Below are 26,303 nucleotides of genomic sequence, written 5' to 3' on the forward strand. Positions count from 1 at the left end.
TGTCTCGTGCTGTGCAACACGACACCCTGTCCATGTGGCTGTTACAGCCTCGTCGACTCGGGCGGTTTCCAGCACAAACAATAATTCCCTACTAGTTTTAGCGTTGCGTTTCCTTCCTCTTCTGTTGCAGAAATTCCATCAGCAACCAGAAATTGTGAAGTCAATACCTTATTTGTTTCATCTTAAATAATCATCCTGACAGATTATGCCTACATTACAGTGAAAGATCAATTTGTGGTACATTTTTTTGGCCATCATAGAAAATTGCTTGAATATTAAAATAAACAATGCAGGGACCTCCCTAGTGGTCCAGTGGTAAAGAATCCGCCTTCCAATGCAGGGGACGTGGGTTCGATCCCTGGTCAGGGAACCAAGATTCCACATGCCGTGGGGCAACTAAGCCCACGCTCCACAACTACTGAGCTCGCGTGCCTCAACTAGAGCCTGTGTGCCACAAAGTACAAAGCCCACAAGCTCTTGAACCCATGCACCACAACTACAGAGCCCACGCACCCTGGAGCCTGCGCACCACAACTAGAGAAGAGAAAACCCACACGCCACAACTAGAGAGAAGCCTGCGTGCCGCAAGAAAGAGCCGGTGCACCACAATAAAAGATCCCACATGCTTCAGTGAAGACCCCGCGTGCCGCAACAAAGATCTGATGCAGCCAAAAATGAATAAATAAATAAATTAATAATAAATTTTTAAAAAATAAAATAAGCAATGTGACAGTAGCAGGCTTCCTACTCCTCAAGTCTATGCTACATTTAAATTTATGGTTTGGCTGTTGACTTTGCTAGAATCTGCAGAACATTTTCTAAAAGGGAGATACTGTAGATTCTTTAGAAGTGAAATTAACTTTTATGATGTGGGCATGATGGGAAAGTCAGGAAGTGTCTAGGAATAAAATACTCTTCAGAACTAGAACACTGTATATGAAAACACATGTTTGAAAGCACTTGATGGCTAAAAAGAGCATTAATGCCACATTAATAGAATATATATTGCCTCTCATAGAATGGAAACAAGCAACTTTTTTGAAATCTTGGTTTAGAATTCATCTCTAGTCAGATGATCTAAGATGGAGAACACACTGCTGGTGCCCGTGTCTCCACTCTTGTTCCTGCCTCTTAAAATCCTGTGCCTTTCAAGCCTCTTTTCTCCTAGGAGCCTTCCGGTCCTCACTGGGGACACTTAGGATTCCTCTCTCCTGTTCTTACACAGCTCATTGGGTGTGCAGGCGGGCACAGTGCTTCCGAAGGTGGGACCTGAAGCCAGTTCAATGGGAAGCCAATCTCAGCATATCCACTTGCCAACAGTAAGGATTGCTCAAGCATGTTAACCTCCTCATGCCTTCATTTCCCTATCTGTAAGATGAGGATAATTAAGTACCCACTTCTCTAGGATGTGGTGATTAAATAAATAAAGCACTTATAATAGTGATATTACACAGTACCTATCTAATAAATAAAAGGAAATGTTTAAATTGAACTCAAACCATTTTGTCTTTGGCTACAAATAAGAAATTAGGCTTGGGCATGTGGCCAAGAAGAGGAACTCTAAATGACATCCATTTTAGCCCAGTGCACAGGGAGGCTGGCAGCAACTTGACAGGAAAACACAAGTGGCATCAGAGGCAAAATCAGAACTGAGAGTTGATGCCCCATGGGTTTGAATCCAGACAAAGATGGGCTTGACACTGGCTCTGTCACTCACTGGATATCAGACCTTGGTCAACTTACCCCTGTAATCCTCAGTGACCTATCCAGTACATACGGTAATCATTAAGATTGGTTTACCGTATATTGTATATAATTATACATGTATATATAAGGTATGGGGAATAAAGAATATATATACATAGATACAAAAAAATACCACACCCACACGTGCACCTGCACACAGAATTCAACACTATAGCAATCCTCTTAGTGGAGAAGAAAGCTATTCTAGAACCACAGAGATCATATCATTCAACAACCCAGTTTTAGAGGTAAGAAAATCAAGGCTCAAGAGGTTTGGTGAGGAATTGCATGGCAAATATATAAGATTTTTCTGTTATTGTTTAAATCTGTTTAAGAGATAACGTTTGAACAAAATTAATAACAACATAATGTGAATTTATAGCATATGGAAAAGTAAAACACCCCATAATCATAGCTTAAAGACCTGGAGAGGAGAAATGGAGGTGAACTTCTACTTACCTGTAAGGTTCTTACTGTAGACAAAGTGGGGTAATATCACTTGGAGGTGGGCGGGCATAAGTTAAAGTATACACTGTAAAATTAATAAAACAAGGGGTTACACCTAGAATCCAGAAAGAAAGAGTTATAAAATAGAAATACAAAAAGTGTCCAATTGAGCCAAAAGAAGGCAAGAAAAAACCGAATAACAGATGGACAAATGGAAAATAAGTAGGCAAAGTGAGAGTCTTAAACACAACCATATCAATAACCACATTAGGTGTAAATGGTCTAAAGATACCAATTAAAAGCCAGAGATCATCATCAGATTGGATAAAAGAGTAAGACAAACTGAATACCACCTGTAAGAAATGCACTTCCAATATAAAGACCCAAGCAGGTCGAAGAAAAAATTTTTTAAGATATACTAGCCTAATGCTTATCCAAAGAAAGCTGGAGTGGCCATATCAATATCAAGTATAGTTCAAAACAAATAAAGAACGAACACCACTTCATAACAATAAAGGGATCCAATCATCAACTATCCTAAACCTAATACAGGAGCTTCAAAATACATGAAGCAAAAGCTGACAGAATCACAAGGAAAAGAGATCCTCTTAGTGGAGGCTCCTTAGTGGAGGGTCTTTACCCAGGAGTATAGTCAGAGTTCTCAGTACCACTCTCAGTGCAGATGGAACACACAGACAGTTATTCTGGATACGGAAGATTCAAAGAGCACTGTTAGCCCACTTGTCTTAACTGATATTTAGAGAAGACTCCACCACCAACAGCAGGACACATTCTTTTCAAGTGAACACAGAACGTGAATCAAAGTTCAATACATTCCGATCGTGCAAAAAAATGTACCAAATGGAGTTAAATCAGAAATCGATAAAAGAAAGATCTTGGGAAGGCCCCCAAATATGTGGAAACAGAATAGCACACTTTTAGAGAATCCACGAACCAATGAAGAAACCAAAAGGGCACTTAGGAGGTTGGACTAAATGAACATGAAAAGATAACATATCAAAACTGCGGGGATGCTGCTATAAAGCAATGCAAGGAGGGGAATTTACGGGGCAGAAACCTCCGCCAGGACCCTTCTGATCACAAAGAGGACTGAATCCAGGGCAGCAGGCAGACGGCAAGGCCAGCCAGCAGGAATCAGGAGTCTGGTCCCACCCTCACACATCATGGCACACGGGGTCTCATCGTCCACGGCAAGCATGGCCATGATTAAAGGGGAGGGGTGAGGGACGGGGGGCAGGAGGCGCGCGACGGGATCTGCTGCAGAATGCAAGTCCAGGCATGGGGAAGGTGGGTAAGAAGTGTCTGTACAACCTGCCAGAAGTGAAGTGGGGAGCAGAGAGGACGAGTGGAGGAGAAATCACACATAGATTGATAGTCGATTGGATTATGTCTGGTGGCGAGTGAACGAGGTGGGGATGGAGACCAAGGGCACGGCTCCTGAGTGGGTGGCGGTCAGACAGTCAAACAAGGAAGGACCCACGCAGGGGCCAGCGCCTGGGACAAAACACTTGGTCTGGAGTCGGAACGTGGAGCTGGAAACGCTGAGGGCTTCCGGCGGGAAGGCCCAGCAGCAAATGGAACCTGGGTCTAAAGGGGATAAGAGGCCCAGAGACAGGAGTCTAAGGTGAGGGAAAGGACAGAGCACTCAGAATCAGCGCACAACGTACAGCCGCCCGGAGAAAACCCGCACCAAGAAGACGGGGTTCGCCCGGGGCCACCCCACCCCCAGCACCCCAGCAAGCAGCAGCCCAGGACCCCCATGACGTGGCCAGGACTGTGGCTTAATCTCCTTGGCTGGGGGATTAATCTCCTCCTTAGGGACGTCTGCTGGGGACCTCCTGCAATTCTAAGAGCATCCAGGGAGGAGAATCACTGACTCAAAGAGGAAAAGGAGGCAATTTTAAAGAAAGGAAAAGTCAGAAGGTGACAGCAAGCGGCTGCAGTGGCCACAGGTCTGACAGGAGCAGCTGCTTCTGATGCAAAGTGATGCCGCTGCTGCAAAGTTCCAACTACACCAAATCAGACTAAACAGGCTTCAATTTCAGAAGTGTGCGTCTGCTGACATCAGTACATCTCTAACTAACCACAGACTGCTGTCTACTGAAAACGTCAAGCAGAATTTTTTCTAACTGTTGTCACCAAGAATGAAAGGAGTCTGTAAGGATCTGTTTTTTCACAAGAGATAAAAAGATAGGAGAAATGGTTCAAGTAGTTAGACGTGGTAGCAAAAGCCTTTTTCCTGTCAATGTAATTTTTAAGGACTGAGGTTAATTAAAATCTAAAAGTTAAAATCCAAACCATGAGGATAAGGAAATCTATTTTCCAAGTTCACAGGGTGGCTTAACTTTGTGATCCTGGGGGGCAGGAGGGTAGGAGGAAGGTTTAAAAGGATAATCATCATTGCTCTAGCTCTTTCCTCAGAAGAGCCAGGCCGGCACCAAAACTGGACCTACGTGACATTTAACCTCCATGACCAGCGGGCAGCATCCCTCGTAAGGGCTGTGCTCTCACTCCCAGGAGGCCCTTCCTTTCATCGCTGCACTGGACACTTTGTGGGTGATCCGCTCTTCCTCGTCCTGGGAAACCTACGGGCTCCACTGCAGGCACCCGACACCTAAATACAGGTGGCGGCCCCTCCGCTGGGCTCTGGCCACGCTGCCCAGTGTAGACGGGGAGCGGCATCAGATGCGGCCAGACGGCTACACACCTGCGCTCCTGTCTGACTCCAGCACGGAGGGCTCAGCTGGAACCCACCTGTCCTGGGTGTGGCCCTGACCAGACTCTCCCAGCTTCTGGAAAGTTCCTCTGGCCCTTGCTTCCCAGCCCTGTGGACACCCTGGCTTCTGCCTGTTTCCTAGCCCGGCTCTGGTGCTGCCACCAGTCCTGGGAGCTCTTGAAATACTCCCGGTAAATGAACAGATCAACCCAGTGTCACTTAAGTCAGCGCCAAGGCCACTGCTCGCAGCTGAGGCTGCAGACGCCGAGATGCGGACGGGCTGAAGGACACACACACTGTCGCTGCCCACGGAGGGGCTCAGGTCCACTGGTGTCACACACAGAGTCCCCGCTCCCACCTACCACTTCCCAAAATGGCCACGTTTGACAAAAGTCAAGACATGTGAATGCATGGCCGTCTGTTGAAATCCAAGCGCAAACAAAACAGAAGGTAAGCCATTGTCTCAGGCGCCCCCTTGACTGAAGGCACAGTCCAGGAGAGCCACTCCAGTTAGAGAAATTACAGCCACGGTCACTCAGCCGTACCGGGCTTCGTGTGACCTCTGGGGGGTAAGCCGTTGTCTCAGGCGCCCCCTTGACTGAAGGCGCAGTCCAGGAGAGCCACTCCAGTTAGAGAAATTACAGCCACGGTCACTCAGCCGTACCGGGCTTCGTGTGACCTCTGGGGGGTAAGCCGTTGTCTCAGGCGCCCCCTTGACTGAAGGCGCAGTCCAGTTAGAGAAATTACAGCCAAGGTCAGGTCACTCAGCCGTACCGGGCTTCGTGTGACCTCTGGGGTTTTAGAAGACGGCAGGTCTGGGAGACGGACCCTCATGTTGCTTGAACGGCACTGTATTTGTCCTGACATACTTTGCCTGTTGGCTGATAAGAACTGGCAGAGAAATGCAGTGCTCCCTTCCCAACGAAATGTTAACTCTGTTTCACGTGCTTCTGCCTGGACTGTAAGGCCAATTCCTAAATGTAGAGCCTAACTTTCTTCGGTAAAATTTTCAACCAAAATGAAACTTTATCCTGAATCAATCATCAGAAGACTGAATTTCAGTATTAGTTCTCCACAATATTCAGAATTAGAAACACCTCGGGCGATTGATACCCTATTCCGAATTAGAACACTGCCCGCCCTGATCTATTACTCGTTTCATATTTTAAGGGGATCGTTAAGTCCATCTACCAAAAATACCTTCCCCAGATATTAAACATCTATGATATATGCAATGACTTCCTTCCTTCCTTTAGCAGTGGGTGCTGACTGATCCCACGGACACCGGCGGGTCTGGGTCTGCACACAGAGGGGCCTCCTACCTCCTGTAACCGACCTGTTCCTAAAACGCTGAGCGCTAAAAAGTGAGCTTTGTAAGCCAAGCACCAGTTTCCCATCAGCCGATACTATAAGTTCCCTCTTTACCTTTATTATCAAGGTTTCTTCAACAGCCCAGTGTTTTGGTCTGCGAATGACCACACATTAAAAGGAACCCTTTGATCAACTAGGTAACAAAGAAAAGCATTTCGTAACGAACAGAAAATAGCACCACTTAATAAAGTGCTACTTTCGATTTCTGAAAATCTTGGGGTTAATTCTGGGAGACAGCAGCCCTCTTCTCCAGCCTGGGGCCCCTGAGAGGGCAGGGGTCAAGTCACCCGTGGGCTGGTGACCCTGGCACCTGCCAAAGTCACAGAGAGCAGGCGTCTCTCCTCCTCCTGGGTCTGCGGACCCAGACCGCATTCTTACGGTGTTCCTGGCCCTCAAAACATGCTACATTCAAAGGAAAACACAGAACTATTTTGAGGATGACCACTCATAAATTTTCACCGAAGCACCAGGAAGGGAGGCCTCGTGCGCCCACCACGCGCGCATCACGTCCTGGGGACAGAGCTCCGCACGGGAGCCCTTCTCCCCACAACGCAGGTGACGAGACAGGTGCGCAGGGCTGAGCGAGGGAGCACACCTTGACGAGGCCACGGCTCCAGGACCACAGCCGAACCACGTTTACATAAAATGTCTCTATTTTACTGTGATTATTACACAAATCACGGAACACCTCTGAGCCCAAGCTCCTCAAAGAGCAGAAACAGCAGCGCTGCTCGCCACTAACTTTTGCTGACACTGTTAGATCAACCGGCACTACGCAAGTGCCCGGCTCAGAGCCTGGCAGTTATAAAGCAGCTGAGGGGGGAGGGGTAGGCCAGGAGCCGGGGGGACGCACACGCACTACTTCACGTGAGACAGGCGACCTACAAGGACCTACTGCGCAGCACAGGGAACTCTACTTAATATTCTATGATACCCTTTATGAGAAAAGAAGCTTAGAAAAGAGTGGATATGTGTATAACTGAATCACTTTCCTGTACACCTGAAACTAACACAACATTGTATATCAACTACACTCCAATAAAATTTTTTAAAAATCAGTTGATAAATATCACTATTATTAGGTTTACTACCTGGTCCTCATCCTAGCACCTCTTCCTCTTTAGAGAGTGGTATCTAAGAAGCAAAATGAAACTGGAGAAATGTTTTCTAAGAAAAGACATCCGACTTCAGTTTGGAGAACTCAGAATGAACGTACCAGCCACGGTCTGTGCTTGACCATAAGCGTGTGCGTTAACACGAAGTGTGGGAATCCAAACTGAGGACTCGACTCGAATGACAAAGGAACGTTTAATATGCTTGCTTGGTTTCATTGAAAGTGTTTCAAAAAGGCGCACAGTGGCCCGGGCAGAGCAGCCCCTCAGACAAAGCGAGAACTGGAGGGAACTGGGCACGGCTGGGGCGGGGACTCCACGGGGGCCTGTGCTGACCCGGCGGTCACCGGGGGCGTCTGGAAGTGAATCAGGGCAGTCGGGCTGTGGCACGACTCCTCAGGGGGCTGGGAATTCCTGGCATCAGTGGGAAAGGACCAGGGATGCCATGAGCCCTGGCGTGAGGGGACTGCTGTGCACACTTCAGGATTGTCCGCTGAGAAACCGATTGAATGCATTTTCCTACGAAAACAAGAAATCCAGGCACAGGGGGCTACCGCGTAAGGCACCCTGACAAGACTGTTTGTATGGGAGGGGACAGGGCGCGTTTCTATCTTGGTACCAAAAGCATTTAAACTTTAGGAGTAACGAAACAGGAATAAGGAAATTCCGAATAAGGAGATGTGTTAGGTTCTCCAGAGAAACAGAACCAACAGGACAGATATAGACTCATTACATATGAGGAGGTTTATTCTAGAACTGGCTCACGTGGTTATGGCGGCTGAGAAGTCCTAGGATCCACTGTCTGCAGGCTGAGACCCAGGGCAGCTGGTGGCGTCATGCAGTCCAGGGTGGAGGCCTGAGGACCAGGCCTGAGGTCTGAGGCGGGAGAAGGTGGACGCCCACCTCAAGGGCAGAGGGGAATTCATCCTTCCTTCCCCTTTTTTGTTTTTTCCAGGCCCTGAGTAGGTTGGGTGAGGCCCTGCCCCACAGTGGGAAGGACAGTCTTTACTCGGTTCACCAGCTCAAATGCTCATCTCTCCTGGAGACACCCTCCCAGACACACCCAGAAATGACACTTTACCAGCTGTCTGGCATCCCTCACCAGGCGTCGACACATAAAACTAATTATCACAGGAGATGTCCTTAAGTTCTTCCTAAATAGTTTTGGTTCTATGGCGACTTCTAGGTTAAAATGGAACCAGGCTCAGGGTTTCCCTGGTGGTGCAGTGGTTAAGAATCCACCTGTTAATGCAGGGGACACGAGTTCGAGCCCTGGTCCGGGAAGATCCCACGTGCCGCAGAGCAACTAAGCCCGTGCACCACAACTACTGAGCCTGCGCTCTAGAGCCTGCGAGCCACAACTGCTGAGCCTGCAAGCCACAACTACTGAGCCCGTGAGCCACAATTACTGAAGCCTGCGTGCCTAGAGCCTGTGCTCTGCAACGAGAAGCCTCCGCAATGAGGAGCCTGCACAATGCAATGAAGAGCAGCCCCCGCTCGCCGCAACTAGAGCAAGCCCGCGCGCAGCAACAAAGACCCAGTGCAGCCAAAACTAAAATAAATAAATTTTTTTAAAAATAAAATAAAATGGAACCAGTCTCAGAATCCCAAATGGTGCCTCCCTAGCAGTCTCCAACCAAAAAACAAATAAATAAAAGATGAAAATTATAACACCACAAACAGGCACCAGCCACAAACATTCGATGCAAAAATCTGGAAAGTGTTTTCCTGTAACCACGAGACTAAAGGAGGTGGACTGAGAAACGAATTTTGGCCTCCACATGTGCCACCCTCTGAAACAATGCAGCTGCCCTGGGCCGGGCGAGACCTTAAGAAGCCCCCGCCCGTGAGCTGCCTGGCTGGCCTTGGCTCAGCAATGTCAGGACACTCTTAGGAACTTCTCCGAATCAGCACCTCTTTTTCTATGTCATTTTGAGGCTGCAACTCCAACAATAAATGAGGCAACTTGAAAAAGAGACGATAAAGCCAGTCTATTCCAGGAGACGTCGACATACAAATTATGGGGGAGGGGTGCATAGAACAAGACAGCCATGGGCAGACTGAAAATGCAAATGCACCTATACCCGCTGAAATCAGTAAAGACATGAAGTTGGGAAATAAATGATGTCACGGCCACCGCCGTGGGAAACCCATTCTCGTGATGCTGAGGAAGAGAACAGAGGGCTTGATCGTTTTCTCTCCCAGGAAAATAAGGTCAAGATGGTTACTTTTCAATAATGCATATTCCTGAGTGGAAACAAAAAGAGATGAATGATTTCACAATTCCTTATGAATTAAGGCACCTTCGCAATAGCTGATGGGGCCTGAGGGTTTTCTTTCCTATGTGTTCTTTGTTGTTTCATCTAAGGTTTCGAGTCTTATTAAGAAGAGGAGGGGCTTCCCTGGTGGTCCAGTAGTTAAGACTCTGCGCTTCCACTGCTGAGGGAATGGGCTCGATCCCTGGTCGGGGAACTAAGGTCCCACATGCTGTGTGGTGCAGGCGAAAAAAAAAGAAGTGGAACTGAGAGAAAACATAGAGTCCTTTCACGTCAGGTCCCACGTATGCAAGCGTTTCTGAGTGGGATGTGGCACTGCACCTTGGGTGTAAAGGCAGAGCGGTGCCCCTGGCGGCTCTGGGGCTGTGATTCTGCCACAGTGACGCACCTTCCCAGCACCCATTCCAGGAGCAGAAGACTCCGTTCCCTCTGTGTGGCCCTCTTTCACCCACACGGCACGCAGTGAATCGCCATCCCACAAAGGAAATATTAATGCCAGAAAGACCAGCAATGCAACCCAGGGTGGTGCTGGGACGCCATGGCAACGTGAGTTTTTGACGTGCCAAGAGGGTTCATACAGAAGAAAATGATTTGTGTTCATTTTCATTTTCTTAACTTATCGTCCAATCTATTAAGGGTTTACATTTTAAAACCTAGTTTCCTAAATTTATGAAAATCTGTTAATAGTGTGGGTTAGATGTACTTATCTCTACATTTAATTCTAAGCACTAAAGAAACACTTTCTGATCTGAAGGAAGTTGGGGTCTCATTCTGGGGGAGCCAGGCCACATGCAGACGTGCAGGTGAGCCCTCTTCATCACGGCGATGATGGCGGGGTCCTCAAGCCTACGCCCTGGAGGGCTCTGTAAGTCTGAGGTCAGGGCACAGCTGCTCCTGACTCCCCTGACCTGTTTGCAGGCAGCTCACTTGCTCCTGACCTTCGGTGACCTTTGCTGTATTTAGTCTTCCTGAGGTGTGTTGCTGTCTCCCCACACTGCCGAGAACAGCTTCGAGTTACGCTCACACATAACTCTTCGTGACCCCCTCAACTTGACCACGTGCTTGAATGCTGCTTCCCTCTGAGCTACTTTTCTGGTCTTTGTGGTCACAACGCACGCAGATCCAGCTCGACTCTCCTGCCTTCTCCTGATTCCACGATCAAAGTCACGGGCACAAGGAACCCACAGGCAGCTTTCCCAGAGAATTTGGGGAAGAGCACAGCCTTCCAGGAAAGTCAACGAGTGAGGACCAGGTAGCGAAAAACCGAACTTTGAACCAGGACAAACACAAGGAGTAAGACAGAAATAAAACGCAGACATTTCAGCACAAATGAGTAATCTAGACCACGCGACCCAGAGAGAAGACAGGGCTTGGAAACGGGGCGTCTTTCTTACCACTTTGCAAGGAGACAAGAAAATCCAGTGTGCCTGGTGCCTCCTGGTCTGGAAACACTTTCAGTAAATCATCTATTCTCTTTACGGAACACAGATGTACTCATTCTCAGCCAATCCTGTGTGTTGTCTTTGAAAAGCAGGACATCTGTCTGCCTGCGGAGGGAGACCAGGACCAGGAGCCCCGGCCGCGCAGCGGTGGTGGGAACAGCACAGCCGGGCAGCAAGGGTCTCGAGGAAGCTCCCCGCGCCTGCCCTCGGCTGCTCCAGACCGTCACAAGAGCAGCTCCTGTGCATTACGGGCGCGCCTGCCCTCGGCTGCTCCAGACCGTCACAAGAGCAGCTCCTGTGCATTACGGGCACTTAGACGGGACTTACAGATCCAAACTGACAAAACAATCATAAATATCACAAACTTTAAATTTAATTCCATTTAAAAATGCCATCATTTCATTAATTATTTTATAATTGACATGTACAGACTTTTTCCACGTATAGACTTAGGTTCTTTTTCCTTGGAAGAGCTAAACCATAACTCTCAAAGTAACATGGCCCAATTAAAACAGGCGATTTAAATTTCATCCTCATATTCTTTAGTAAATAAAATTTTTGAAAGAGAAAACAAGATAATAAAAAGCAAAACCAAATCTGGAAAAAGCATTGACTCTAATACAAAGGACAAAGTGTCAATTTTAAATTAAAAGCTAGAACAATCAGTAAGCAAAACTTTGGGCCCAAAAGATAAAGATATGAAGGATATAACAAGTAATCTAAAAATGAAACAAAGGGCTTCCCTGGTGGCGCAGTGGTTGAGAGTCCGCCTGCCGATGCAGGGGACACGGGTTCGTGCCCCGGTCCGGGAGGATCCCACATGCCGCAGAGCGGCTGGGCCCGTGAGCCATGGCCGCTGAGCCTGCGTGTCCGGAACCTGGGCTCCGCAACAGGAAAGACCACAACAGTGAGGGGCCCGCGTACCGCAAAAAAAAAAAAAAAGGAAACAAATACTCAACAGCATATGAGATAATGCATATTCTCCCTAATAGTCAAAGAAAGGCAAGCCAAAATAATGGGATACTATTTCTTGATAATGAATTTAACAAGATAATGAAGGTATTAATAATCGAAGCTGGTAAGGAAACAAAAAACTCTTCGAGAAATATTTGTCTATATTTATCAGAATCCTTTCAAAGTTTCACTATTTTACTCAGCACCACTACTCCTAATAATCTTGAGAAGATACATCTAGATACAGAAACCCCTGTATACTCAAATATGTACATCAGAATATTACTTACAACACCAAAAAACAACTTAAATGTCTACTGTAAGAAGATAGTGAAGTATCACTTTCTTAAAGCGAAATAATTTTTCAGATTTCCATTTCTTTACTTTCTCCTCTCTTTCCCCGGGTACTGCCAGGCTGCAGGGGAAGGACAGCCGTCCCAGCATCGGGCGCATGTCCCGTAACTACTCCTGGTTCTTCCCCCACCAGGTACTAAACCACGCCGCGCTCTGGACTCCACCTATATCTTGTCTCTTTGCATAAACTATTTGAGGTCTCCCGTGTTTCTCCTCTGTGTTCTAGGGTAACATTAGCGACATGGTTAAATGCAACCCAGTAACGCTGGAAAGACCAAAGCAGAATATTCCATAGTAAACCCCACATGATACAGAAATGGAAAACTGAAAATGAATACCTACTAAATACCCTAAAAGCCACTGTCAGCAAGAAAGGGCTCTTATATTCTTTCATTAATGCCATCATTTCATTATTTTATCATTGACATCAGATGAAATTGGTGATTGTGATATTAATGTAAGATAAATTTGATGGCATAAGGTATATTTGTGACTCTCTGTTATACCTGCCAACAAATTTCATGCACTTTTGTCCTCGGAGGAAATCGTGTGGAGCGGTTTTCCTCCGTGCCTCACCTACAAGTTCCCTGACCTTCTTTCCTGCACTTCTCCCGGGTCTGCAGCCCTACCCCAGACCACACTCTCACCAAGGGCACCCATCCCTCTACATCATGCTCCTCTGTCTTCTTTTGATCTCTGGTTTCAATACCATGCATCTTTTTTTGCCAGAAATCACAGCCTTGCTTGGCTATCACCTCAGCAAGGATAGATTAACTATGAACTTATTCCCACCTCAACAGTGAAGTATCTAAATGGATATATCTTTTCTTTTTTTTTTTTTTTTTTTTTTTTTTTTTTTGCGGTACGCGGGCCTCTCACTGTTGTGGCCCCTCCCGCTGCGGAGCACAGCCTCCGGACGCGCAGGCTCAGCGGCCATGGCTCACGGGCCCAGCCGCTCCGCGGCATGTGGGATCTTCCCAGACCAGGGCACGAACCCGTGTCCCCTGCATCGGCAGGCGGACTCCCAACCACTGCGCCACCAGGGAAGCCCTCTAAATGGATATATCTTAAGACAAATACACCAAAGCCCTCCGCATGTCCAGTAAGCCCAAATCTGACAACCGCCCTCCGGGGCCACACTGGACCAGGCCCACGTGGCACAGCTGCGTTTCCCGGCAGGACTGTAGCGGTATCCTAACAGCCTCTCGGGTCCCAGCCGCCCTGCGGAGGCCCTGCTCCTCCTGAGCTGGTAGGATTCCCCTTTCATTTTCAGAGCCCGACTCTTAGCCGCATGCATTGCTAATAATAATTCCATTAGTACAAGTATAATCTTCTTCCAAAAGACTGACAAGTCTTACTCTGACAACTGAGCAATGTCAATGATGAAAAATACTACTTTTGAACCATATCTCATAACTTATTCTGAGGGGCTCAAATCTTTCATTTTTGAAAGGGGATAATATCTCTCTCAATTAAAATTTATTAAAAAAAGAAAAAACTAGTCATGGGATCTGTCTCCTGCTTTCTCCAAAGTTATGTTATGTCCCTGGAATAAAGTCAGCACCATGGCAGCCACTTTGAATCAGCTCCTGAATAAGTCCCAGGAGCTCCACGTCACCCTCCTGACTGAGATGCAGGAGCTAATGCCCCCTTCGCCGACGCTTATGGACACAGCTGATTCTCATGAGGGCTGGACTTTCGAGCACCCCAGCAGGCATGCGGGGCTGGCGGGTCCCTCTCTCCACAGTCCAGCAAGAACAACCTTGGGCAGGGCTGGGCATCACCAGCCATGAGGGAGCGGCCAGCACTGACCACACAACCAGGAGGAAGGGGCTTGGAGGATTATGGCTTAGAACTACACGCATGTATCCAAATCCAGGGAAGTCACCTGAAATTCATGAGATGAAAAATAATAATAAAGAAAATGAGGAAGGGGTTGGAGGGGGGAGGGCAGCCATTTTAGCTGTAGCATTAAATCTGCAAGATTCAGAGGAATTAGAGCCATGCACCTATCCCACTAATCTGTCACGTGTAACTTTCCCTGCGGTAGTGCACCCATGGTATTACTTGCTTTGCCTCTTGTGGAGAGGGGAACGTTTATAAGGCGCCTACCACAAAGCCAGCCCTTGATGTTTTTACCCTCCTGCCCCTACTAGGAGGTAAGTATCAGCACCCAAGACGCAGACATCTCAGCCGTGGAAGGCGAACCTTCCGGGCCCCTCTCTGTTGGTCAGAAAATGGACCAAGCCACCCTCTATGCCTAAACATGCATTTTAAATGTTAATAGGCCTGGATTAGAACTCAGAGCGGTCTTTTTCTACAAGCAGAAATTTCAAATGGTTGTTTGATGGACCATTTAGTATATGTTTTAAAACCAAAGCTTGAGTCCAGTATTTCGTTCTATGGACACAATTTTAAACATCAGTGTGAGGTGCACCGGAGATTCAATAAAACAGAAGAATACTCCATGCTGAAAAGGAAGCATGAGATTCTAAGGTTCACCCTGATCTCGGAAAAATGTTAGTGAACGGATAGCACGTATCTTAAATCAGATAAATACGGTACTAAGAGACAAAGCCCGTTAAACACACCGTGAGTCTGTTACTGAAGAAGTGTTGCTCCTTCACAGAGATCTTCTGACCATTGTGCTCAGACAAAACACAGGACTTTGGAACAATGAGGGGTTTTGTTAGAAATTTCTATTACAAAGACATTTAGCACTGCATTATTTTATCATCATTCCTCCAATTTAATAGCAGTTCTACAAAAACAAGTGTGGTAGAGAGTATGAACGTTTGAAAACCTTCCTGCAGGTTCTGCGTGGCCTCGTGGTTTCCTGAGATGCTGAACGTGAACGTCGGCTTCTCCAACTCCTGGCTCTAGGGTGGCAGCTCGTCGGGAGCCAGCGCGTCCCTAAGAAGTGCTGGTCCTCCTTCCTCCCATGTGACCCAAATGTAGGTCACATTTGCTTCTTTCATTCATGAAAATAACCTCGATGGCAATAGAGACCTACACAACGTTTTCTAATTGAAAATTTTCAAGTATTCAAAAAAGTTCCTCTGATCAGTTATGCTAAAGGGTATTTTGAGGCCAACACTTAATTTTCAGTATTCCACCTGTCAATCACCACACCCAGCCCCCTGCCACACACCTTACTTGCCTCCTAGCCTAGCTCTTCTCTTCTGGCTCTGTCACTCATGACCACTCCTCAGTATTACCGGCTGTGCTACTGAAAGGCTTCAAAAAGGAATCCAACAATGTCAAAGACCACACTAAAAATTTCAAACAGGCAATTGCAATGCATACTATGAACTAAGAAAAGCTGGTACACTACAGTATATGCAGCACAACCTCATTTGGGGCTGAGTGAAGCCTATCCAGGTGCACATCCCAGGATTGTTTATAAGAGGATAGAAAAATTTAAACCTAAGTACCCATCAGCAGAGGACGCAAAGGCTAAACTAGCTCAGTGATGGATGGGGTACAAAGAACACTTCAGGTGACAGCGATGGAAGCTCTGTAGTCAAGGACACAAGCTTCGTTGATTCATTTTTCCAACATTCGATACAAATGGAAGGTAAACTGTGCTGCCAGGCACCACAACACACCCTGTATTGCAGCAATTCAGTGTCAGGGAGAGGAAGCAGGTACGGAAACAGCATCGATGGTACAGCCCCACGTAGTACACACACACACTCGCGTGTGCAATCGCACAACAGTGGCACTCTCGGAATCAAAGCTTCAAACTTAAAGGGACAAAGTGAAATCAATATTCCCAAATACTCAAGTTTCATTAATATCTAACATTGCTTACATCTTTTACCAAAAAATCTCCCTCTGCATTTTTTTTTTTTTTTTTTTGCGGTACGCGGGCCTCTCACTGTTGTGGCCTCTCCCGTTGCGGAGCACAGGCTCCGGACGCGCAGGCTCAGCGGCCATGACTCACGGGCCCTGCCGCTCCGCGGCATGTGGGATCCTCCCGGACCGGGGCACGAACCCGCGTCCCCTGCATCGGCAGGCGGACTCTCAACCACTGCGCCACCAGGGAAGCCCCTCCCTCTGCATTTTAATAGAAGATCATTCACTTTTCTGGGTTGATTTGCAGTTGATGTTACTTTCTCTTAATCTTTTCTCCTAATTAAGATTCTTTAAATTTTGTGGAACTCCTTCTCCATCTAATTCTTTTTCACAAGAATTTCAAAATCATTTCCTTACTTGCCGCGTATTGCTTTCTTCCTTCAATGTTCCTGTCCATGGATGCCTCATTATTTTTTTATATTTCAGTTAGAGCAAATGTCCATCGGCACCGAATGACAAACACTTTCACTGTAAAAGAAAACACTCTCGATTTCTCTTTCTCCCCAGTAAAGGTCTACTTCCTAAGTTCATCTCCCCGCACTCAATGAATGCTGGCATGTAATCTTTAATATTACAAAATTGCACCAAAATACAGGCTGACAGATAGAAAAGCTATGATGTGAGACTTGTATGAAACAGAGGAGACCATACCTGGGCAGCAGCTGGGCTGAAGGCCACGGCCGTGACCGTGTCCATGCGTCCTGCCAGTCTGCAGCAGAAAGTGCTGGAGCTGGTTTTGTACATGAACGCCTAGACGACAGAACGCACAGGTGTTCCGTACTGCAGACTCAGATGAGCCACAAGGAACTGTGCACAGCGGAAGTATGTTCACCAGCTGATCAGGCATCAGAGCAGGAGCTCGTCGACAAAACGCCGCCTAAGCCACGGAAGTAACTTCATGAAACGTGCTTTCCTCTTTTCCCTTTTAGAAGTTTATCATCTTCACGAATTTACTTCATACTTTCTATTTTCTATCATAAGCTTCCACAATACCCTGTGAACAGCTTTAAATATATGCTCATTAGGTGGATGGACCTAGAGTCTGTCATAGAGTGAAGAAAGTCAGAAAGAGAAAAACAGATACTATATGCTAACACATGTCTATGGAATCTAAAAAAAAAAAAAATGGTTCTGAAGAACCTAGGGGCAGGACAGGAATAAAGATGCAGGTGTAGAGAACAGACTTGAGGACACGGGGAGGGGGAAGGGTAAGCTGGGATGTAGTGAGAGAGTGGCACGGGCATATATACACTACCAAATGTAAAACAGATAGCTGGTGGGAAGCAGCCGCATAGCACAGGGAGATCAGCTCAGTGATTTGTGACCACCTAGAGGGGTGGGATAGGGAGGGTGGGAGGGAGACGCAAGAGGGAAGAGATACGGGAACATATGTATATGTATAACTGATTCGCTTTGTTATAAAGCAGAAACTAACACACCTTTGTAAAGCAATTATACTCCAATAAAGATGTTTTTAAAAAAACACTATTTAAACCTTTACATATTTTTTAGCTTTTCAATTCAAATTAGCTGTCTTGTGTTACCTATTTACATCATAAAAAAATGCAAATGCAAAATCTCATTCAGACACAGAAGAAAAGAGTAATAGCCAATCAGATTTTTTAAATATATAAGGAAAAAACATCTGCTACAATTCTTAGATATCAATAAATCATAAAAAAGATTTACATACTTTCATTCTAAAAATAAGCCATTTAATGATATAAAACAATTCAAAAATATGAAAATACGGCGCTCACTCTTTTGTGAACTGGATGATAAAATGAGTTAAATTCTGCTTGTCCAACACAAGGAGACAGCTACAGGGGTAATTCTCGGAAGAGGTCATTACAATGTAGCAGGATGCTTGCAAAAGAGCATCACTGATGCATGATAAATGTGGCTACGCTTCTCAGTAAGCTCAGAAGAAATCAGAAATGACCTATTTTCTATTTTACTGGAAATAGGACATTTGGGCCAATTGTGATCTGTGCTTCCCCTGAATTTGGACTTGCAGGATGACAGGCCTTACGGGGCTGTGGTTAGTTGGAACTCTTTGATGTACACTGCGTAACTGAACAGAAATTTAAGAAAACAAGCTATTAAAACATGGCGTGAACCTCCGTAGCCTCGAACCCCCGTCCTTTCACCCCATCATATACACTCAGATGTTTACTTTCAGGACGTAAAACCAGCTATTTTCGCATCAAAACCCCTCAGAACTGTTTTTCCCAACCTAACACCTCTCATCCAAGAGCACACCACGCTGAGTCCTGGAACCGCACTCGGCGCTGAGAGACCCTGGGGTCTGCGGTGACTTGGCCCCTGTCCAGTCCCTGTGTGAGCACCTGCCCAGCACAGACGACATCCTTAGCCATTTCCTAAAGCAAATGCACTGAAACTCCTAACGAAAAGACACGCGGTTTTCAGAGAGAGGAATTCTCCCCGCGCTGGCATCCCAGACGGTCACTCATGGCCCAGGAGGGAGCATCTGGAAGGAAACTTCCCAGGACCCCTGTAGGGTCACCCCCCTGTAGGGGCACTGGCTCAGAGAGGTGCCCACTGTGAGGGGGCCTCACAGCACTGTGTGAAGACGGGTCTAGTCACGGCCCACCTCCTGCCTGGACTGCCCCCATGCCCTCCCTGCATCGCCCCGTGGCTCTCTGGTCCAGACATGGCCACAGAGCCAGGGACCAGGAGGACAGGGGCCACGGCAGACGCTGGGCAGAGCACGTGGAATCTGGAGGATGGTCTCCCGGAGCTGCTTTGTGCTCTCCCGAGGGAACGAGGGACCCTCAGACTGCAACTGCAGGACCCACCCAGCACGGGGGACCTGGGAACACCCCCGACAGAGGGGAACCTCGGAGGCTGGCGCTGGGTCCCTGAGCAGGAGCCTGGCTGGGGCTGCCGCCAGTGTCACCAGGTGCCTGCTCTTGGGAGCATGAGGAAGGAGCTAAGTGCAAAGCCCCTTCACCCTCCTGCAGCCCGTTCCCGACCCCGGCCCCGGCCCCCAACACGCAGAGCCGCACCCAGAGGCTGAGCCGGGCCCCTGGCGGCACGACTGAGCCATTTCCAATGTCCGCGTAGACAAGGGGACGCGCAGAGCGCACGCACTCGGGCGCTGTGAGGGCACCGGCCTCCTCCTCAACCCCTCCTGATGGCCCCCCGCCCGGAACAAAACCCTATGTGACCAAGGCCCATGAGCCCAAGGGACTGACCCCTGCCCGGGTCAGCGCCCCCAGTCCAACCCCACTCCTCCGTGACCCCGCTTCCCAAGAGCTGCTCCCCCATCAACCTGGCTCCCTTCCCCACGTCACACACCTGCGGCTCAGGTTACCTGTCAGGGAGGGTCCCCCAAGGGGCTCAGGCTCAGGGTGTCTGACCTGCGTTGAACCCACTTGCTTCTTTCTTTGTAAGACTACAAAATTCTCAAGTGTCAGGACCTTGCTGTGTCATTCACTCATGTGCCCCTGTACTTGGAACAGTGCCAGATACCAGTGGCTGCCAATAGGTATGATACAACTAAAGGGATTCGTTCATAGGTAGATTACTATACATGTGCACACGTGCACACACACGTGCAGGCATATGCATATGTACACACACACGTACACATACACAAAGGTGCATGTGCATATGTACACATAAAGCCTGCGCGTGTGTGTGCACACGCATGTGTACGTGTGTGTTACATGGATATACACACATGTACCCACACACTGGCTTTAAGGCGGGAGTTGTTGAAATAAACACTGACAGAGTAAACCACCCTGGGTTATGTCGACTGAATTTTTTACAGAGAGAAAAGAGAAGCACTTGGAAAACCAGATCTTGACAAAACTTAATCTCCTCAAAGTTTCATGTAAAATCCACTATTACTCATTATTTTTGTCAGAGCTACAAAAACAGGGAGGCTTTAAAAGAAATAAGTCGCTTCTTAAGGTGCATCTCCTCGAAAGGGCGCTGCAGGGTAAGTCGGGCGGGGAGAGGCTCCCGGCGCACGGCCCTGGACTCTGCGGGTCCGCCGGCTGTTCCTGCCCTTCTCCCGAGGCGACCCGGCGGGCTCTGCTCGGAATCGAGCTGCGCCCGAGCCCCCACTGGAGAAAGCAGGTTATGGCCCGACCCGGGCGCAAGGAGAGCTGTGCTCCGCTAGGGCCGGGAAGAGCGCCACCGGCGCGTGCGTGCGGGACAGGCGCGCTGAGCGCTGCGAACCCGCGCCTGCCGCCCAGGGACGGGAGGTGCGCGTCGTAGCGACCCCTCCGGTGGAAGTGACACCAGATCCATGCCGAGCCGGCCCCGGCAGAGTGGGGGGAGACACAGGAGCTCGGCTTCCCGCGTAGGACAGCCAGCCGCCTTCATCTAAGAGAGCAGCTCACCAAGCCCACACCCACGGCCCAGGCCACGGGGTCCCTCCTGCCTGAGGCGAGGCCCCTGACGGCTCAGCTGGGCGCTAAGAAGGAGGTGGCGTCCCAGCCTGGTTAAATACTGCGCCATGGACCAAGGAGTTTAACATGAACGAACAGTGTTTGGGAAAAAAAAGGCAATTTAGAAGCGCAAAAAATGTATTTAAAATGCCAAAATGCCAAAACATAAAACGTTCACAGGGTGTTAAAGGGACTTGACTGACCCCTGCTGAGGTTCCAGCAGAAACAGACTCACAGGCCGCCTTTAGGTCGGGGCCGTTGTGAACCTGAGGCAGGATAGACCCTCCCAGTGCCCCGTGGGCAAACAGAAACGTGCCTCCGCACCATGCAGATGGGCCCCTTAAACTACCCGCGGCAGCCCCCTGGGCTCTGACTATGCAAGGCATTTTTGAGCGCCAACTGTATGCCAGCCAGGTACGGCTCTGTCCTCAAGGAGGTCGGAGTCTCAGGATCTCACGGGGAGGGTGCGTCACACACCATCCCCCGGCACGGAGAGCTTTAGGGAGGCACGGCCGCTGGGCAAAGGAAGGCCCCGATTTCAACCAGACAGGCCAGGGCGGCCTCGTGGGGCAGCGATGGGGCCAGTCTTGACACAGAAGCAGGACTTTGCTGCTGGTCCAGGCCACGGAAGCAGGTGGTGGGAGGCGCAGTCGGGCCATCCGCCAAGACCTCCCGGGGGAGTGCTGTAGACGTGGAGCATGTGAGCTCATCTGTGTTCTAGCAACAGCTCCCCGAGGCTGGACGGGAAGAAGCCGGCGTGGGGACCCTCACCCAGTGGCCTTCCGCCAGGGTTAAGAGCATGAGCTCTGCGGCCAGTCAGTGCCTGAGGTCACACTCACGGCCCACAGGTCTCGGGACTTGCCAATGCCAGGGTCTCAGCCGCCTCGTCTGTGAACTAGGATTCCTGTGAGGACACCACGCCGGAACATGTGGCACATAGGAACCCTCGGTGAGCAGTATTTATCACCATATGCACCCAAGAGGGGACAGGGAAACATCTGGGGTTTGCCCTTCTGTCCTGGTCAGTGCCCCTGGGGCATCTAAAACTTTCCAGGGCTTGGTGCATGTCACAGCAGCGCCCACGGGGCAAGAGAAGGGCCTGGGCCCAGCAATTCGGGCCCCCCTTGGATGCCCAGCCTGAGACCAGAGGGTCCACACCCACACCTGAGGAGACCAGGCAGGGATGAGACAAGAGCAGTGGCCAGAGTCTGCCTGCAAAGTTGATTCCAACTCGGAAGCAGCTGGGCCCTCGAGGAATTTAAAGCCAGACGTTGAAATGGTGGCGTGTGTTTTAGCAGCAGGGTGGCTGGGGAAGAGCCCGGTGCAGACGGGCTGCTTGGAGTGGCAGGAGACGGCTGGTGGGACAGGAAGGCTGACAGAGGGCTGGACCGCACACCCCTGTACCTCCCTTCTGAGGGTCTGCACTCACCGCGGTAACACACGTCAACCCTCTTCCGGGATTTTAAATACGAGTCAGTCTGGGAACAGACAGAGGCCTGGGGAGACCCGGGGACCAGTCCAGACCCTCCAATACATGGGAAGTTAAATGAGTTCAGTCAACCTGCTTCTCTATTTTATGTACCTTCAAAGTCCCCGTAAAATCAAGTTCTGTCTAACAATAGGAAGGACGTGGGATTCCAGCCAAACGCAGCCTTCTCTCATCTTCCAGACAGAATAAATGTCCCAGTCCTCATCGCTATGAGGCGCCCTTTCCTCTCATTTTACGACGCTTAAAGAGTCAGCTTTGTATAAATGTTATTCACGCCCACATCTACCACCTTCTAGATGACAATTTCTTTGAAAGCAGAAATCATTTCTAATTCAGCTTCTGACCTTCTACTGCAGGAAGCAAAATTCTGTGCACTTCTCCTTAAACTCGGGGGAACAAACAAATTGTGTGAAATTAGTTGCACGCAAAGATTGAAAGTTTTCTAAGGCAATGTCCACCAGCCTTCATAAATTTGTATTTTAAAAATGGCTTCCAGTTAATGACTTTAGCATACGCTAAGAAATTCACATGCATTATCTTATTTAATCCTTATAACAGAGAAAAGTATTCTATGCAAAAGGTTAAAACATCTTCTTTTATGAAATGGAAACAGAGGAAGATGTCAGACGAAACAGCATCACGTTACTTTTCAAAATGAAATAACTTCTCTGAGAATATGAGTAAAACTGGTTACCTAAGTTGAAAAGAATCGTCTTTACCATTATTCTAAAGCCAGGGCTTTATTTTTATAAGTAAAAGAGCATCTAAAGCTCCAAAATCATATTTTTCATTTTTAACTTAAACAGATGAAACAAATTTGGGAACCAAACTGAAAAAAATCTCACACTAGGCTCTAATATGCCAAGTTTCAATCAAGTCTTTATGACTCTGTGATAAACTCCAGAAAGAAATAAAGATTAGAACATGCAAAAAAAAAATTTATAGTGGAAATGCTGACAAGCCGTTTTCCACACGCAGAAAATGATGACGGTGATGACGACAGTGATGATGATGATAGCTTCGAAATGACCACCTTTAATAAGTCACGTACAATACATTCAAAAGTTAAATGAGCAAAGAAATCTTTTTCTAATTCTGTAACTCATAATACTTCAGAGACAGCAAGTGTCCGAAAGCATGGAGAGAAGTATGTTTTAAATGTAACACTTAACAGCATTAAAGGAACATCACATGGGAGATTCCTATTTATCTTCATGACTGAAACATTTTAACTGAAGAATGGCAATATTTGGTAAACTTAGTCAATTCTTACTGCATTATATTAACTAAAGACTCTAAGAAACTCTGCAAAAACTGATCAAATATACAACCCATGTAACATTTCAAGAGAGACACTTGGATGTTAGAAATATGTATCTTTAAGATAAATTTTATGTACTGCATTTTGAGAATAGTACATTAAACATTCTAAATGCTATTCGTCAAACTGTAACCCCTAGAGTCTGTGTGCAGACTGGTCTTTCCAAGAAACCCATTGCCCTCAGCACGTACATCTCATTTCCTGTAAGGGACTGTATCCTTTGCTTTCTGTTGGTAACAGTCAGTTGCGACTCAGGTCAGCAGATTCCAGGGATGGACAGCTATCCCGGGGCACAAGGACCTGCGTCTGGAGGTGAACGCCTCTGCCCTTTAAGATTCTGTGCCGGGGCTTCCCTGGTGGCGCAGTGGTTGAGAGTCCACCTGCCGATGCAGGGGACACGGGTTCATGCCCCAGTCTGGGAAGATTCCACATGCCGCGGAGCGGCTGGGCCCGTGAGCCATGGCCTCGGAGCCTGTGCTCCGCAACGGGAGAGGCCACAACAGTGAGAGGCCCGCGTACCGCAAAAAAAAAAAAAAAAAAAAAAAAAACACAAAACAGTAAAAAAAAGAGAGTCCTCTTAAGCAATGTGGTAAGACTTCACTGAAATAAAGAGGATACCCTTGAATCATCATGCAGATTTCAGAAGGCATTATACATTAAACCCTTAATTTAGAAAGCCATTCCAAATATATCAAAAAGCAAAATTGTAGCTGTCGTCCTACAAACAAAGTTTTGTTCACAAGTCTCTTAGTTGTTCTTTCGGGTAACAAAGTGTCTTCTGAACTAAACTATGAGGCAATGAATTCATTGAAGGGGCCACCTCCTCAATTCCCCGATTTTCAACCGTCAGCTGTGAGTATTTTTAAACACATCCTCTGTAGAGACAGACTAGCTACATCCTACAGAGAGAACCTGTGGATTCACAAAGGCTGCTTCGCATTCCCGCAGCATCTCCATGGCTGTCACCCAGTCCGCCTAGCGCTTGAAACACCCAAATGCTCCACCACATTTTAAGTGAAAATGGATTATCAGTAAAATCAAAAACTGGGCCCACAAACTAATCAAAGACAAAAGTGTAAACATTAACATTCCATACAGAATTAAAATGTCTTCTAATGTCGAACATCAAGGCTTAGAAGAATTTCATGCCCAGTAAAAACTACCGTTGAACCTGGCAACAAACTGATTGCATCGTACCTTTGCATCTGCTAAACACTTTAAACAAAGTTGACAAAGGCTGTGCACTGTCAAAAACTCACTCGCTTTCCTTTGACAAATTTGGTGGATGGGACAAGAATGGGCTCCCGCCGTGACGGCGGTGCTGCAGCCGCACTGAGGTCGAAACCTCCAGGGTCCTGCTCCAGCCAGCAGCAACCACGAGGCCTGTGACTCGGTTGGGAACTCCTTCCAACCAGAGACGTACAGATGGATGATTAGGTACGATTCTGAGGCCCAACAGGAGAGGCCTGACCACAGCCCCTCCCCTAGCTGATCCCAGGCAACTGGCCGGAGCCAGTGGGCGCACTGCTCAAACGGTGGGGAGACCCGGGCGGTATGGATTTCCAGGTGGGAAGCCAAGAGTCTACTTAGAGGTAAGTGAGGCTGCAGATGTCAGACACCCCATAATAGAGGTGGAACGGCCGTCCGGCATGTAGGTACTGAGCTGGAAGACAGGTCTGAGACAGAGGTTAGACAGCAAGGCCGTGGGCGGGAGAGACCCCAGGCACAGGCTGCACACATGAAGGACAAGCCCTCGACACAGCACATGGTGGGTAAACTTCATCAATGTGGCATAGGAGGGACAATGTACCAATGACCTAACCTTCAATGTTTAGCCCAGAGCACTGTCTTAAAAAGTATATGTGGGAGGGCTCCCCTGATGGCGCAGTGGTTAAGAACCCGCCTGCCAATGCAGGGGACATGGGTTCGAGCCCGGGTCTGGGACGATCCCACATGCCGCGGAGCAATGAAGCCCGTGGACCACAACTACTGAGCCCACATGCCACAACTACTGAGCCCACGCTCCAAAACAAGAGAAGCCACTGCAGTGAGAAGCCCGCACACGGCAACGAAGAGTAGCTCCCGCTCGCCGCAACTAGAGAAAGCCCGCGCACAGCAATGAAGACTCAACGCAGCCAAAAATAAATAAATAAAATAAAATAAATTTTTAAAGGAAGTATATGTGGCAGAAAAGTACAGAGTAGAAAGAGTACTAGGTTCAACAATAAACCCAATGCTAACACCAAAATACGCAGAAATCCTCACTCAAGGCCAGAATAATCAGGGTGACACATTTCTGCTATAGGTGCTTTTTGGTTGGTTGGTTTGGGGTTTTCTTTTCGCAAAAGGTTCTAGCATAAAAATGTCACATTTCTAACCAAAATATACTAGAACCTGTAACACCTTGTATCAGTCCTTCTGAAATTTCAAGTATAACACTTTTCAAAAGAATCTGACTTAGACCTTTGAATAAATTAAAAGTTTATAAAATGAGTGTCTGAAGCTCAGAGCTTTGCTTCTAAATAAATTAAAATCAGTGCTCTTTAAGTTAAAATGATGATGTTAGCCACAAAAGCTCAAAACTTGAAGTTTTGGAATCAATTTCCTATCAACAGCAACTCCTATAATTTTTCCATCTTCCACATGAAATGGGGTAAACTGTTCAATTCAGCACAGGACGCACATACTAAGTGTAGCAGTTTACTTTTTAAATGTACTAAATTACTACGCTATTTAATAGGCCAGCAGCATCAGGTTATATCACCCTGCTGT

The 26,303-nt window shown here is 47.7% G+C and overlaps 1 long non-coding RNA gene across 2 annotated transcripts in view; it reads right to left on the minus strand.

Moving 5' to 3' along the window:
• LOC115851230 (uncharacterized) overlaps positions 1-26,303 on the minus strand; it is a 153,066-nt gene that overhangs the window by 115,635 nt on the left and 11,128 nt on the right. The window lies entirely within an intron of this gene.

Source organism: Globicephala melas, chromosome 14 (assembly GCF_963455315.2).
Source record: "Globicephala melas chromosome 14, mGloMel1.2, whole genome shotgun sequence".
Taxonomy (NCBI): domain Eukaryota; kingdom Metazoa; phylum Chordata; class Mammalia; order Artiodactyla; family Delphinidae; genus Globicephala; species Globicephala melas.